The sequence below is a fragment of the Dasypus novemcinctus genome, chromosome 13, assembly GCF_030445035.2.
Source record: "Dasypus novemcinctus isolate mDasNov1 chromosome 13, mDasNov1.1.hap2, whole genome shotgun sequence".
Taxonomy (NCBI): Eukaryota; Metazoa; Chordata; class Mammalia; order Cingulata; family Dasypodidae; genus Dasypus; species Dasypus novemcinctus.
In genome coordinates, this window is record NC_080685.1 from 54,554,781 (window position 1) to 54,568,217 (window position 13,437).

The 13,437-nt window shown below is 34.2% G+C and overlaps 1 protein-coding gene across 3 annotated transcripts in view; it reads right to left on the reverse strand.

The window, feature by feature from the left end:
- COP1 (COP1 E3 ubiquitin ligase) overlaps positions 1-13,437 on the reverse strand; it is a 262,696-nt gene that overhangs the window by 33,785 nt on the left and 215,474 nt on the right. The gene's annotated exons all lie outside the window — the stretch shown is intronic.

Consider the following 13,437-nt stretch of genomic DNA (forward strand, 5'->3'; position numbering starts at 1 on the left):
AGATATAGGTTAAAAGTGTAAGCAGGACTATATATCATGCAAACTAATCAAAAGAAAACTAAAGTAGCAATATTAGTTTTAGAGAAAGTAGACTTCAGACAAAGGAATATTAACATGAATAAAGGACATTATACCTTGATAAAGGGGTTATTTCTCCAAGAAAACATAACAATCTTAAATGTATGTACCTAGTACTGCATGAAAATACATAAAGCAAAAACTGATAGATCTAAAAGGAAAAAAAGAAAATTCACCCTTACAGTTGCAGACTTACTTTAACACTCCTCTCTCAAGTCAGAGATTTTCAGACTGAATAAAAAAGATTCAACTACATGCTATTTAAGAGAGATACAACTTCCTATTTGACTCTCAATAAGTTATAAGCACTGTTTCATTTAGATCAGATTTAGATTCATTTTCTGCTGTCATCTTCATCTATTTTGTTTTGGTCATCACAGTTCAAATAAGAATGTATATTCTCATTCAATTAATCTGCTTACCTGGGAATAGCCAGGACAGATGTAGTTGTAAAAATGATAGACAAAATGGATTTAAGAAATGATAGAATAAGAAATATGAAAGCCACATACCTCCATAAGGACCACAACAATATAGGAGGACATCTTCATGAGGGCGACAGGGGTTAATATGAGACTGTAGTAGAAGTAATATGCAAAAAATGTTTTTCCCCCAGAAATAATAGGTTTGAATTAGCAGGATACACTTTTCTCTTCAACAATAATTGTCCATTTTGCAAGCAAGAAAATTCATTTTTGTTGGTTAGTTATGCTTTAAGTAATTGTTAAAAATATTTTTATTCAATTAGAAAAGTTATTTTTCCCCCATTACATATATTTTGGAATATACAACCAAGCCAAGTAATACTAATTAAAAACTTTTAATTTAAAGATATGATATCCAATATTTTACTTTCCTTCCTTCTACAACTGTGATTGAAATATGTTAAGAACTATCAAAAGATAAACATTTAGAAACCAAACTTAAATTCCTCCCCATCTCAAAATATCTTGAATGCTTTTGAGCATGGTTGGGTAAGAATGAAAATTACTTGTAAGTTAGCGGCATAATGCAGAACACACTCTCAAATTAATATATCTATTTCTTCTCTTCTCTTAAAAAAGACAAAACTAAAAAATGTCTAACTAGCTTAAAGATTTGTATCAATTCTAAGCCTTGAAATTAATATATTTCAGAAGAATAAAAATTATTTTTTAAAAAATAATGAGGAAAAAAATTCTAAGAACCATTTTAGTATAGGCAAATTCCATTAAAGCTAATATAAAAATGACAATACTGAAATATTTAAAATGTTGACCGATAGACCCCATAAATCATATTTTGTTAATTTCATTATAATATTTACCATAAAAATTTAATACAGCAAATGTTTTCCCAGAGGCTGTCCATATACTAGTGAACAGTAAGTGTAAGGAAAATTCACACTTAATATAATCAAGTGAAATAAAAACAGTTTTGCCTCAGTTTTTCACACCTTCTTGTTTTCTCCCTTTTCTACCGCCCAAGCTGCCTCCAATCTGGACTAAGGGAAGAAAGGGGCACTTAGGAAGAGATGGGAGCCATAGTCTTCCTGGAAGTCAGGGTCCGTGCTCAGAATCTTCTTTCTTTCCACTCCCAAGACAGACAAGGGTTCATTCAGATTGGCCCTCTTCCAGTCAGGAAAATTTTCTAAAGTGTTATAAACCATCGGGCTAGAGGAAAGAAGAAAGGAAAGGACAGATAAAAGGGAGAGAAGAAACAGAAATAAAGAAAGGAGGGAAGAAAGAAAGAGAAGAATCTCCCATGTTACCTTTTCCTTATTCACTGAAGAATTTTAGGGTAAGGAATTAACCTTACAAATAAGGGTAGTTGAGATATTTTAAGGGTAGCATTTTTAATTAATGGAAAAAAAAAAGGTTATATCTCACTTTTTGATTTGTTTTCTTCCGAAAGTGGGTACTGGAATAGGAAAATCTAACAGATATCAGGTATTCATAATAATTACTCACTCTTTCTCATTAGCAGATGCTTAAAAACATTTAGGCCTCTGGTTACTTTGTGTAAGAAACTGCTTCCTAGCTGTATAATAATTTCATCTATTCCCAAACTTGACTGTTCATATAATTTCCCAAGGAGACCATGGGGACTTTTCAAAGTACCAGTTTCTATCCCCTCCCCATAAATATGGATTTATGAGCCTAAGAACAGAACTATTTGAAAGAGCCCCAGGTAGTTCTGATGATCAGTCAGGCTTGGGAAACTCTAAATTTTATTGTCTTTTGTGTTTTCATGGAAGCAGACTGGTTTCTCAAATGTGCTTCCCTAGTTTAGGGAAATCTAATGTCTTTATACACAATGTGTTTAAAAAGTCAGAGAAGGATGCCTTTTTTTTTTTTGATAAAAACTTTATAAATTGGAAAACTAGATATTATGTTTTTTCTGAGAGAAGACTGAATTGTGATAATGCTAATGCAATGGAGAAAGGCAGGGAGTAACATGCTATAAATCTAACAAGAAAATATTAAGCCAAAAATGAAGACCTATTCCACCAGAGCTGCACATATTTAAAAATTTTTTGTTGCTTCTGAAAAAAGGCAAAAGCCTAGAGATTATATCCCAAGGATGTTCTGAAATAATTAGATAGGTATACACGACAGGCTCAAGTCAGGAAAACAGTATTCTTAAAATTGGTGTAGTTTTGATATCACCATTGAGTTAAGTTGGTCTAGCAGATATCAGAAGTATCTGTCACCTCCATGCCCTCTCTTTTCTTGGCTGCTTTTAATTACCATTTAATTACAAAAATTACACATTAATTATGTATTATGTACATAGAAGTTACACAAAGCTAGGGTTATTTAAAAAATGAATAATGATAACAGCAAACACTTACGTAGTGCTTAATATAAGCCAAAAACTGTTCTAAACACTTTATGTATATTAATTCATTGTAACGTCATAACAACCCTAAAAGTTAGGCTGCTATTATCTTTAGCACTTTATAGATGAGTAAATCAAAGTACAGTGAGATGAAAGAATTTGAGCAAGGTCACACACCTAAGTGGGAAAGCTGAGATTTGAACCTAGGTGGCCTATTTCCCGAGTCTGTGCTATTAATTACTACATTATGATGACTTTTGTTCAAGGAGTTTACAAGTAAGGATGGGATATGAGACAAAAAGCATAAATAATAGTAACAAGGTATATTAATTCATTGAGCAAATATTTTTAAATGGTAGGAATCATGAGAAATTTAAGAAAAGATGATCTGCTATAGAACACAAAGTTATAGTTAAATACTTTAGACTAAGGGTACTTCATTATGACTGAAAATGAAAGTGCTCTCATGGGATGGGTGATGGGTGACAATATAGTTGAAGGATATCCAAGTCAAGTTTTGTTGGATTTGGTTTCAAGGGAAAGAACTTAGGGATATCATTATCTTGACCCCTCATTCTAAAGCAACAGAAATTTTTACTATGATTCCTGAAGTCTCAAGACCTAACAGGAACTATGGACCTGTATCACCAATCATTTTTCTGAAGATAGAGGAATCATTCTGTCACTTTTGGAGAGCTAGGGAAACCTTAAGTGATCTTTACAAATACTGTCTTTTGCCAACAGAAATCCATTTAGAGTTGGTCACTAAGACTAGGTAAGTATGTATGATACGGTTCAGAACTGACACAACAAGGAGGGAAACCTTCAGTCTCAGCAGGAGTTAGTATGGATTCAGGATCTGTCTCCAGAAAAAATACGGTGTCCCTCATGCAAGCATAATCACTTAGGAACAAAGATAGTCATTCTTGGATCAATTAACATTCATTCCAATGGTTTCAGATAAGAGTCACTGGAGGAAACAATCCATAGACATAGACATATACAATATCCTCCTTATCTAACTCTAGTCTCCAAATAAAGCAGTGGTGATAAAAAAAAAGATATGCCAGAAATAAAGATTAAAGAGTACTGTCCTAAATTTAGCTTTGTATCATACTTTCAAGGTAGGTGTGCCATACAGGAGATAGTGGAATAGATCTGAATTACTAATACCAAATTTCCAAAAGGCCATGATTATTACAATACCTCAGTCAGATGACATTTCTCTTTTAAGCAGTAATTAAAAAAAAAACAAAAACAATTCTCAGTGATGTAGGTATACAATTTATTTAAAAATACAAAAGTTACCATTCTAGAAAATTGCTTGTGGAAACAATTGTTAAAATACGTTCAATTTTACAAACTCATATTAAAGCCAGGTATTTTTCTCTACATCAAACTGGCATTATATTACATGTTTTATGGGCATGGTGTAATTGGAACCCCTGGACTCTTTTGGTGCAAGAGTAAATGAAAATAGATTTTCTGGAAGGCAAACTATCAGTCTGAATCAAAAGCCTTATATCCATTTAAATCCATTCCCCTTAATTGGATAAGTCTCTAAGATTCTAATCTAGAGAATTAAATAGAAATTCAAATTCAGAGATTTAGTGCAAAGATGTTCACTGAAGCATTATTCATATAGTAAAAAGCTGTCAACTTGAATATACCCAACAACACAATGTTTAAACCAGTTATAAATAAAATAATATACAGCAATTGAAAATACTCTGTTCAAAAAATAAATACACATGGAAATGCTCAAGATAAAGGCAAAAAAGGGGAATACATAATAGTAATCAAATACTTAATTTTCTATAAAAAGAACTACCTGTATGAATTGAAAAATTACATGAAGATTAATTACATTAAACTATTATTGGTTATTTCTGTGGAAAGTATAATAATAGACATTTATTTTCTTCGTATGCTTTGTTTTCCTAAATTCTCTAAAATACATGTTTTCTTTTTGTTTGACTAATGAAATACTGTAGGGGTAATAAAAATATATACACACATATATATGTGTCTATATATACTCTTTTTATATACAGATGTTCTAAGAATAATGTTCCCTTTATGCAGAGCCATTAAAGTGCTTGCCAAGGAGATTCATTCTGATTCCACACTGTCTTATGATAAAGCTGCTAAAAATATTACTTGAAATTAATCTAAATTAGTTACAGTTATCCAGACCATAACACTTACTACCTTTCTGGTGTAACACTGCTCTTTCCATATGAGAATTAGGTGCCACAGAATAAAGGAAACAAGCTATATTAGTCCATACTAACATACTAACACTTGCTAGAAGTTGTGAGTAAATTCAGTATTATAAAAAGAAAGGTTCAGAGCAAAGCAGATAAGATTATTATCTATGGATTTTATTAATTCAGATAATGGCTGTTTCCAGTAAGCATTAGTTAGTGTTAGTAAAACCTGGCTATGTTTGGTAGTAAAACATCTGGACTCAAGAGGTCAAATAAATTAAGGGGACACGCCAAGGACGTAGAGTCAAAAAAGAATTCAAATTGTAGCTACTAGCCTGTCAGTCTTTATATTAAATATATAAACATGGATGCTGTGTACAGAAATAAAATAAACCAGATTTATTTCAAAGATTGTACAGTCATTTGAAAGTAATGTATTTGAATGTGTAATATCATATGAATATAATAAATCCAAGTAAACAGTTTTAGAATTTTCAATTGCTTCTTCAAATAAATAGTGTATTTTTTTGTAACAAGTTAAACATATGATTAAGTTTTCTTCATTTTTATTTTTAAATAACCACTGAGAGCATTAATTCTAAACCCTAAAGGTAAAATGATATGTAATATTCTAATAGCTATTTCTTGCAAATTCATATAAATAAAACAATGAAAGTTAATGATCAAACAAGCAAAGCAATATTAAGACTTTTTCTTGGGGGAGGGGACACAAAAAATCAAAACCCTAAGAAGTATGCAATAATAGAACATTCTTATGGCAATAACTCTAAATTACTAAAGTTCATTTAAACTGTTTTAAAAAAAATGTTTTGAAACGAATTAAAATAATAAATTAGGGTGAAGAATTCTGTATTCTTCATTAGTATAGAATAACTATTATAGTTTTTGAAATTTTCTTCAGAGGACACAAAATGCAATAAGTAATTCTTTTTTTTAAAGAAGTACATATGTATTTTCACTAGAGTTCAAACAAAACTCATCCAAAAATTCCTTTGAAAATTAAGTATGGTATCAGAGGTTGTGGTATTTCAATGGCATAAATTCTAGAGCCATTAGCTTTACAGAACAAAGATAAGGAACAAACAACAGAAGAATCTGTCAGTGAACCCTAATATGACTGAATGAAAGCCCTTTTGACACAGGAAATATATTATGAAGAAAAAGAGACAAAGGATAAAATAATGTCTCTCAGATTAAAAGAAACAACAATAACAAGTATGACTGGGTTAGAGAGTCAACAGAGGTAGAGTGATGTTGAGAGGACAAGAAACAAGTTTACACAGTTTAAAAATTAAAAATTAAAACATCCACACAAAACTGTAATGGTCATCTTTAATAACAGGGGAAGGCTAGTCAAAAATTCAAGTTGTAGGAAAGTATCTTAAATTTTTATAAGACTGAGATACCACCATAGGAGACTTTATCTATATTTGTGCCTCTTTCTCTATTATCTATTTTTAATTTCTTTCCCTCCTGTGATTAATCACTGCCATAAATAACAAATGCATATTCAAATGATTTACAATATTAATTGAGTCATTTTTCTGTTAGTTTACACCATAGATTAATACACTATTTTTATCCAAACAAAAACAAAAAACTTTCAAATCACTAAATTCTTTCATAAAGTGTCCTTAATTGATCTCTTTCCTGTGGTCAAAACTAGGCAGGAAAGAAATATAGCATATGGAGACAAATGTTTGGCCTTTCTAGAAATAGCTACTGATTTCATATCTTTAAAAAGGAATCTGGATGAGAATAAACATGTATTATCTTATTATTCCTCTTAACAATTCTCTGTACTTCACTATAGCCAATTTTCCCTTCCCTTTCCTTCTTAAAACCACTCAAATCAAACTTTTGTTCCTACTGCTTCACCAAAAATGTTTTCATCTTGAGGTCTTAGCAGAATTTCACAAGGCTGATCAATCCCTATTTCCTGAACAACTTTATTCACTTGGTTTCCCAGGCACCAGTTTTTCTACTTTTGATCAGCCACTCCTCAAGATATTTGATTATGTCCTTGGCCCACACTTCTACTGTGAACTGCAAACGTGACATCTCCACTTAGATTTTCTAATAACATCTCAAACTTTAATAGTCCAGAAGCAACTCCTGGTCTTCTCCACCTTAATTAACAGTAAGACCATTCTTAAAGTTGCTTGGGCAATATTCCTTGGTTTTATGCAAGATGTTTCTCTTTCATACTCCACATCCATCCCAACTACTGGGTAATTCTACTGGTTTTATCTTCAAAATATGAACTACTTCAAAATATCTAACTACTTCTCACCTCATTAGAGCTCACCTGAATTACTGCAAGAGAATCCTGATTGATCTTCCTGCTTCCACCTTTTAAACCTCAGTCTGTTCTCAACACAACAGCCAAACTGATTTTTTAAAAAACCTAAGTCAGGTACTGTCACTACTCTGTTCATAATTTTACAATGGCTCCCAACTCACTACCAGTAAAAAGTCAAGAGTTCTTACAATGTTCTTACAATGATGAATAATGCTCTATGTAAACTGGCTTTTCATCACCATTCTGAAATTATCTCCTACTATTTTCCACCAAGTGCAGCACAATGGTCTTGCTGTTCCTTGAACATTACTAATCACACTCTTACTTCAAAGTCTTTGAACTGTTTCCTCTCCCCATTTAAATGTGGCTTATTTCTTTACCTCCTTATAATCTTTGCTAACTCAGCTATTTAAGGAGGCATTCTGTGATTACCAACACTAAAACTAAAACTAACACTAAAACTAAAAACTAAAACTTCTTCACCAACTTTCCTGCTTTGTGTTTCTCCAATGCACCTATAACCTTTTAATATAATAACTTACTTATTTTGCTTATTTACGCTTCGTCCAAAATTGTTAGCCATACAAGAGCAGGAACTTTTTTACTGTTTTGTACACTATTTATCTCCAGTATCTAGAACTATGATTGATATCTGTTAAATAATTGGGAAAAAAAAGTCTCCCACATCTTCTGTACTCATCTAAAATAAAGAAAGGAAGTTATTTTTAGTGGCTAATCAAAGTGACTGCCATATAAAAATCAGCATTAATATAAATCTGGAATGGTAATTGTGATGTAAGCTTTACATGTAAATTTAGCTAGGCCCAGTTATTTAATCAAACATTATTTAACAGGTATAGCTATGAGGATATTTCATAGATGTGGTAGTAAGTTGACTTTAAGTAAAGGGAATTATCCTTGATAATGTGGATGGGTCTCATCTAATAAGTTGAAGGCCTTAAGAGCAAAAAACTGGGTTTCTGGGGAAGAAATTATTCCTTAAGACTAGAGTATTAACTGCTGCCTGAGTTTCCAGCCCTCCAGCTTATCATATGGATTTCAGATTTGCCAGCCTACACAATAACATGAGCCAGTTCCTTCTTGGCTCCTTTTCTCTGGAGAACTCTCACTGATACAGGAATGAAGTGAGTTAGAGAATTTTTGTTTTAATCTTTTTATTCTCTAATACAGCAAGTTCCCAGGGGACGCTGACATTGCTGGTCTGGGGAAGCAAACTTTAGGACTATTTTAAAGGAAAAGCTAAAAACTACAATATGTATCCTTATCTGTCTAGTATTAATAGGTATTTTTACCTCTTACAAGGCAAGGACTAGAAAACATTTCAATTATGTTTATCCTACTTTTGCCTTATATGCCATTATTGCCAAGGAATTAATTCTATATGTTCTTTAAATCCAAGGAGGCATTATTGTTTTTCATAATTAATATGCATTTAGATTTACTGCATATTTTTCTTTTTCTTTTTTTTAAAGATTTATTTATTTTATTTATTGCTCTCCCCTGCCCCACCCCTCCACCCCTGGTTGTCTGTTCTCTGTGCCTATTTGCTGCGTCTTCTTTGTCCGCTTCTGTTGTTGTCAGCGGCATGGGAATCTGTTTCTTTTTGTTGCCTCATCTTGTTGTATCAGCTCTCCGTGTGTGCGGCACCACTCCTGGGCAGGCTGCACTTTCTTTCATGCTGGGCGGCTCTCCTTCCGGGGTGCACTCCTTTCGCGTGGGGCTCCCCTACGCAGGGGACACTCCTGCGTGGCATGGCACTCTGCGCGCATCAGTACTGCACATGGGCCAGCTCCACATGGGTCAAGGAGGCCCGGGGTTCGAACTGCGGACCTCCCATGTGGTAGGCAGACGCCCTAACCACTGGGCCAAGTCTGCCGCCCTACTGCATATTTATTTTCATTGTTTTCCATTCATTTTGACCTCTGACCTTCATTTGAGATCACTTCCTTCTGCCTTCCTTAAGAAAATCCTTTAAAGTTTCCTTTAGTATAGATGCTGGTAGCAAATTATTCAGCTTTTCTTTTGAAAATGTTGATGGATGTAGGATGACCAAATACCTGAAAGTAACTTGTTTCTCTCCCTGTTGCTAGGATACAAAAGAAAGAATTGTATGTAAATCAGAAGGTAATAAGATGCAACCCTCTCTTTGTGCCAAATTCCACTACTGATAGTCAAGAATATCCTGTTGAAGCAATGAAATATGAAAACCAGCTTCAACCAGTTGGCTGGACCTGCGCAGAAGCAGCCTCTTGTTGTCCTCACTTCAACTTGCTTAAATAATATAGTAAAATTCCCACCCATTGGTGGAGTTGTCCGTCCCTTTCTTGATCATGCAATGTATGTGCAAGTACGATTTCCTGAACATACTAATCATACAATGATACAACCAGCTATGTGTTTTCATCTGTATGCATAAAAACTAATGAATAATCAAAGTAAATACTAAGTAATAACTTGGGCATTTAAGCAAGAGTAAAACTGTAGCACAGGGAGTTGGGTCTGAGTCACTTTAGACTGGCCTTGGCTCCTTACCTCTGCAGACATAACAAATGTGAGTTTGCCTAACTCTCATGTTGAAGTTTTCTTCATGCCATCTCTGGTTATCCATAAAGGCCCTGTCTTGAGACCTAACAACGTCTTTATTTTACTTTTATCTTGGAGATTTTCACTGGGTATAGAATTCTAGGTTGGCAGATATTTTCTTTCACATACTCAAGATATGATTTCACTATCTTCTGGCTCCCGTTTTACGCCCACTGACAGTCTAATTGTGGCTCCTTTCAACCTTTTTTTTTCCCTTGGCTACTTTTAAGAATTCCTTTGTATCTGATTTTCAGCAGTTTTACTATGATGTGCCTAAGTGTGCTTGTCCCAACATTAGCAAAAAGGTTGCAGGATCAAACACAACAGGCTTCAACCTAGCACTAAGTTATTTAGCTTCATAGAAGGATACAGTATATCGGGAAGCGGACCTGGCCCAGTGGTTAGGGCATCTGCCTACCACATGGGAGGTCCACAGTTCAAAGCCCGGGCCTCCTTGACCCGTATGGAGCTGGCCCATGCGCAGTGCTGATGTGCACAAGGAGTCCCCTGCCACGCAGGGGTATCCCCCGCATAGGGAGCCCCATGCACAAGGAGTGTGCCCCATAAGGAGAACCGCCCAGCGCGAAAGTGCAGCCTGCCTAAGAATGGCGCCACCCACGAGGAAAGCTGACACAACAAGATAACGCAACCAAAAAAAGAAACAGATTCCCGTGCTGCTAACAACAAAAGCGGACAAAGAAGACGACGCAGCAAAGAGACACAGAGAACAGACAACCAGGGCGGGGGTGGGGGTGGCGGGGGGAGAAATAAATCGTCTTTAAAAAAAAAAAGAAGGATATAGTATAGGAAATTCACCATATACAGCATCTTCAAAATCATCAGGAGGCTAAGAACTAGTTACAGGCACACCTTTTTGGACCTTTCCCTCCCCATCATCTATATAAAGAGTATGTATAGTTGACAGGGGTAAAGTTTCAGTATATGTGGTTCACCTCAAAACAGAGATGTGTTTTATTTCCAGCTAATCTTATAATGTTCATTTTGCACAGATATAAGACCAATGTGCCAACTCACAGTTCTTTCAGTCCAAAAGCAATCCCACAAATAGGGTTTTGTATTAAATATGAGATAACTGGCTCCTGGCACATAATATTCTATGGCTGTTTTAACTCAGTATATTGTCAAGGAAGTGATACTACAAGAAGGCAATCCCAAGGTCAGATTTTAAGGCAGGTCAACTCTATTCAGTTTCCAGGCCTGAAGTTAAACCTTTACTTAGAGTGTAGATTTCTAGCTATTTATTTCTCTGGGGTTTGAAGATTCTTTAATCTCTTCTTTTATTATCTTTCATCGATTTTGTGAACTTCTCATCAATAATACCTTTAAATATTTGCTTCTGCCACATTATTTCTCTTCTCCCTTTTAGGTCTCCTAATGAATTTGATAAATTTTCTTACTTGATCCTTTAATCTCTCTTCTTTAATTTTTCCCCATTTTTGTCTCTTTATGCTTCCTTTTGTAAAATTTCCCTAACTTACCTACTGGTTGGTTCTCTCTTCAACTGGGTCTTATCTGCCATTCAACCTATATATTGAGTTCTTAATTTTGGTAGCTTTATTTTTTCAGTTCGAAGAGTTTTAGTTCTCAATTGAAATTTTCTTTTATCTTGTGAGCATGGTTATTTTCAAGCTGTGTATAAAACTCCGGTATCCATAGCTGCTGTGAATTTGTTTCTACTGTCTATTGTTTATGTTGGTTTCATTCATGCTGAATTGTCTTTTCGTAAGTCTCTTTGTTTCCTATTGTGCCTCAGTGTATTAGCCAGGGTTCTCCACGGTAACAGAACAAAGAAAATGTGTGTGTACGTGTGTGTGTGTGTGTGTATGTAAATATTAAGAGATTTATTATAGGACCTGGCTCACATGAATGTAGAGATTGGCAAGTCTGAAATCCATACAGCAGGCTGCAAGTTGGAAATTTGATGAAGGTGAAGGTGAATTCCCCTAGAGAAGCTGGCTGTCTGAAGTATATATGGAAATTCTTTCTTCTGACTGCTAAAATCTTCAGTTCTCACTTTAAGGCCTCCAATTGATTGGACGAGGAGACTCCCATCATAGCTGAAGCAATCTCCTTTGATGACTGTAGATATAATCAGTCATAGATGTAATCAACTAACCAATGATTTAAATCTATCTATGAAATACCCTCACAGCAACAATCAGGTCAGTGCTTACTTGACCAAAAAATTGCACACAATAAAGTAGCTAAGCTGACACATGAAATTAACATTCATACCTAATTATTATATTTACAAAATCGAAAACATAAATTAAGTCTGTAGATGGTGTTATCTTCTTTCAGAGAGGATTTAAGTTTGCATCTGTCAGGTATCCATAGATCCATAGATACAAGTAATCCAGGGTCACCTCAATTTGATTTCAGGGATTAAAATAATTTAAAGTTCAGCTGCAAGCATTGTAAGGGCTTATCTTCCACTGGTTTATTCTAGGCTAAAGCTCTTTGGGACCCTAAACCAAAGGAACTTTGAGTTCATTCAAAGGTGACAGTGGACTCCAATCCCTATTCCCCTGTGAAGTGGTCTATTCCCCTGCATCAGTGCTCTCAGCCACCCTGTCAAAATTGTCAGATGCTCTCAGGGGAAAAGAAGATCCAAAAGACAGGCTCACACTTAGTCTGATAATTTTTCTCTATCTTGTTTGCTCTTAAAAGCTTTCAAAAAGGTTTTAGTTAAAAAATATATATATATATATTTCATCCAACTTTTCCAGTTCTACTTAGTGGGAGGATTGGTCTAAATTACTTAGTTTCTCATTATCACAACTGGAAGTTGAGTCAGAGGAATTTAAACAAGATAGTAATCGACTATATCTAATTTAACTTTATCCAGAATGCAGATATCTTAAATAACCCATCAAATCAGAAATTTTTATGTAAAAAAATAGAACCAAGCAATAACCTAAAAAGTTATTTTTAAAAAGATAAAAACAGTGACTGAATAATATGTACTTAAATAGAGGCAGAAAAAATGATTATTTCTCCATATTACTTATGGGAAAGCTTCTACTTTAGGATATATGACTACTAAGTAAAAATTTTGAGGAAACTTTTTTAACAACAGGTAAGTAAAACTTTCCCATCAAGAAATTAAATACGGTTAAATATTCTTATATAAATGTATTTTGTAGAGAACAATTCTACACTAGAATAGTATTTAATTAGGTGCACATATAGGTCATTTCCCTTTACCTACACCAAAATTTCCACTTCATATTAAAAATACCAGTTCAGCAGAATGTTTATTTAGCACTTATTAAATATGATTATCAAGGAAAAAGAGATACAATGTGTTCTCTGAAGGAATTTACACTCTTATAGGAGAGGTAGATACTAAAGAGGCAATATGATATTGGCTATAACAGA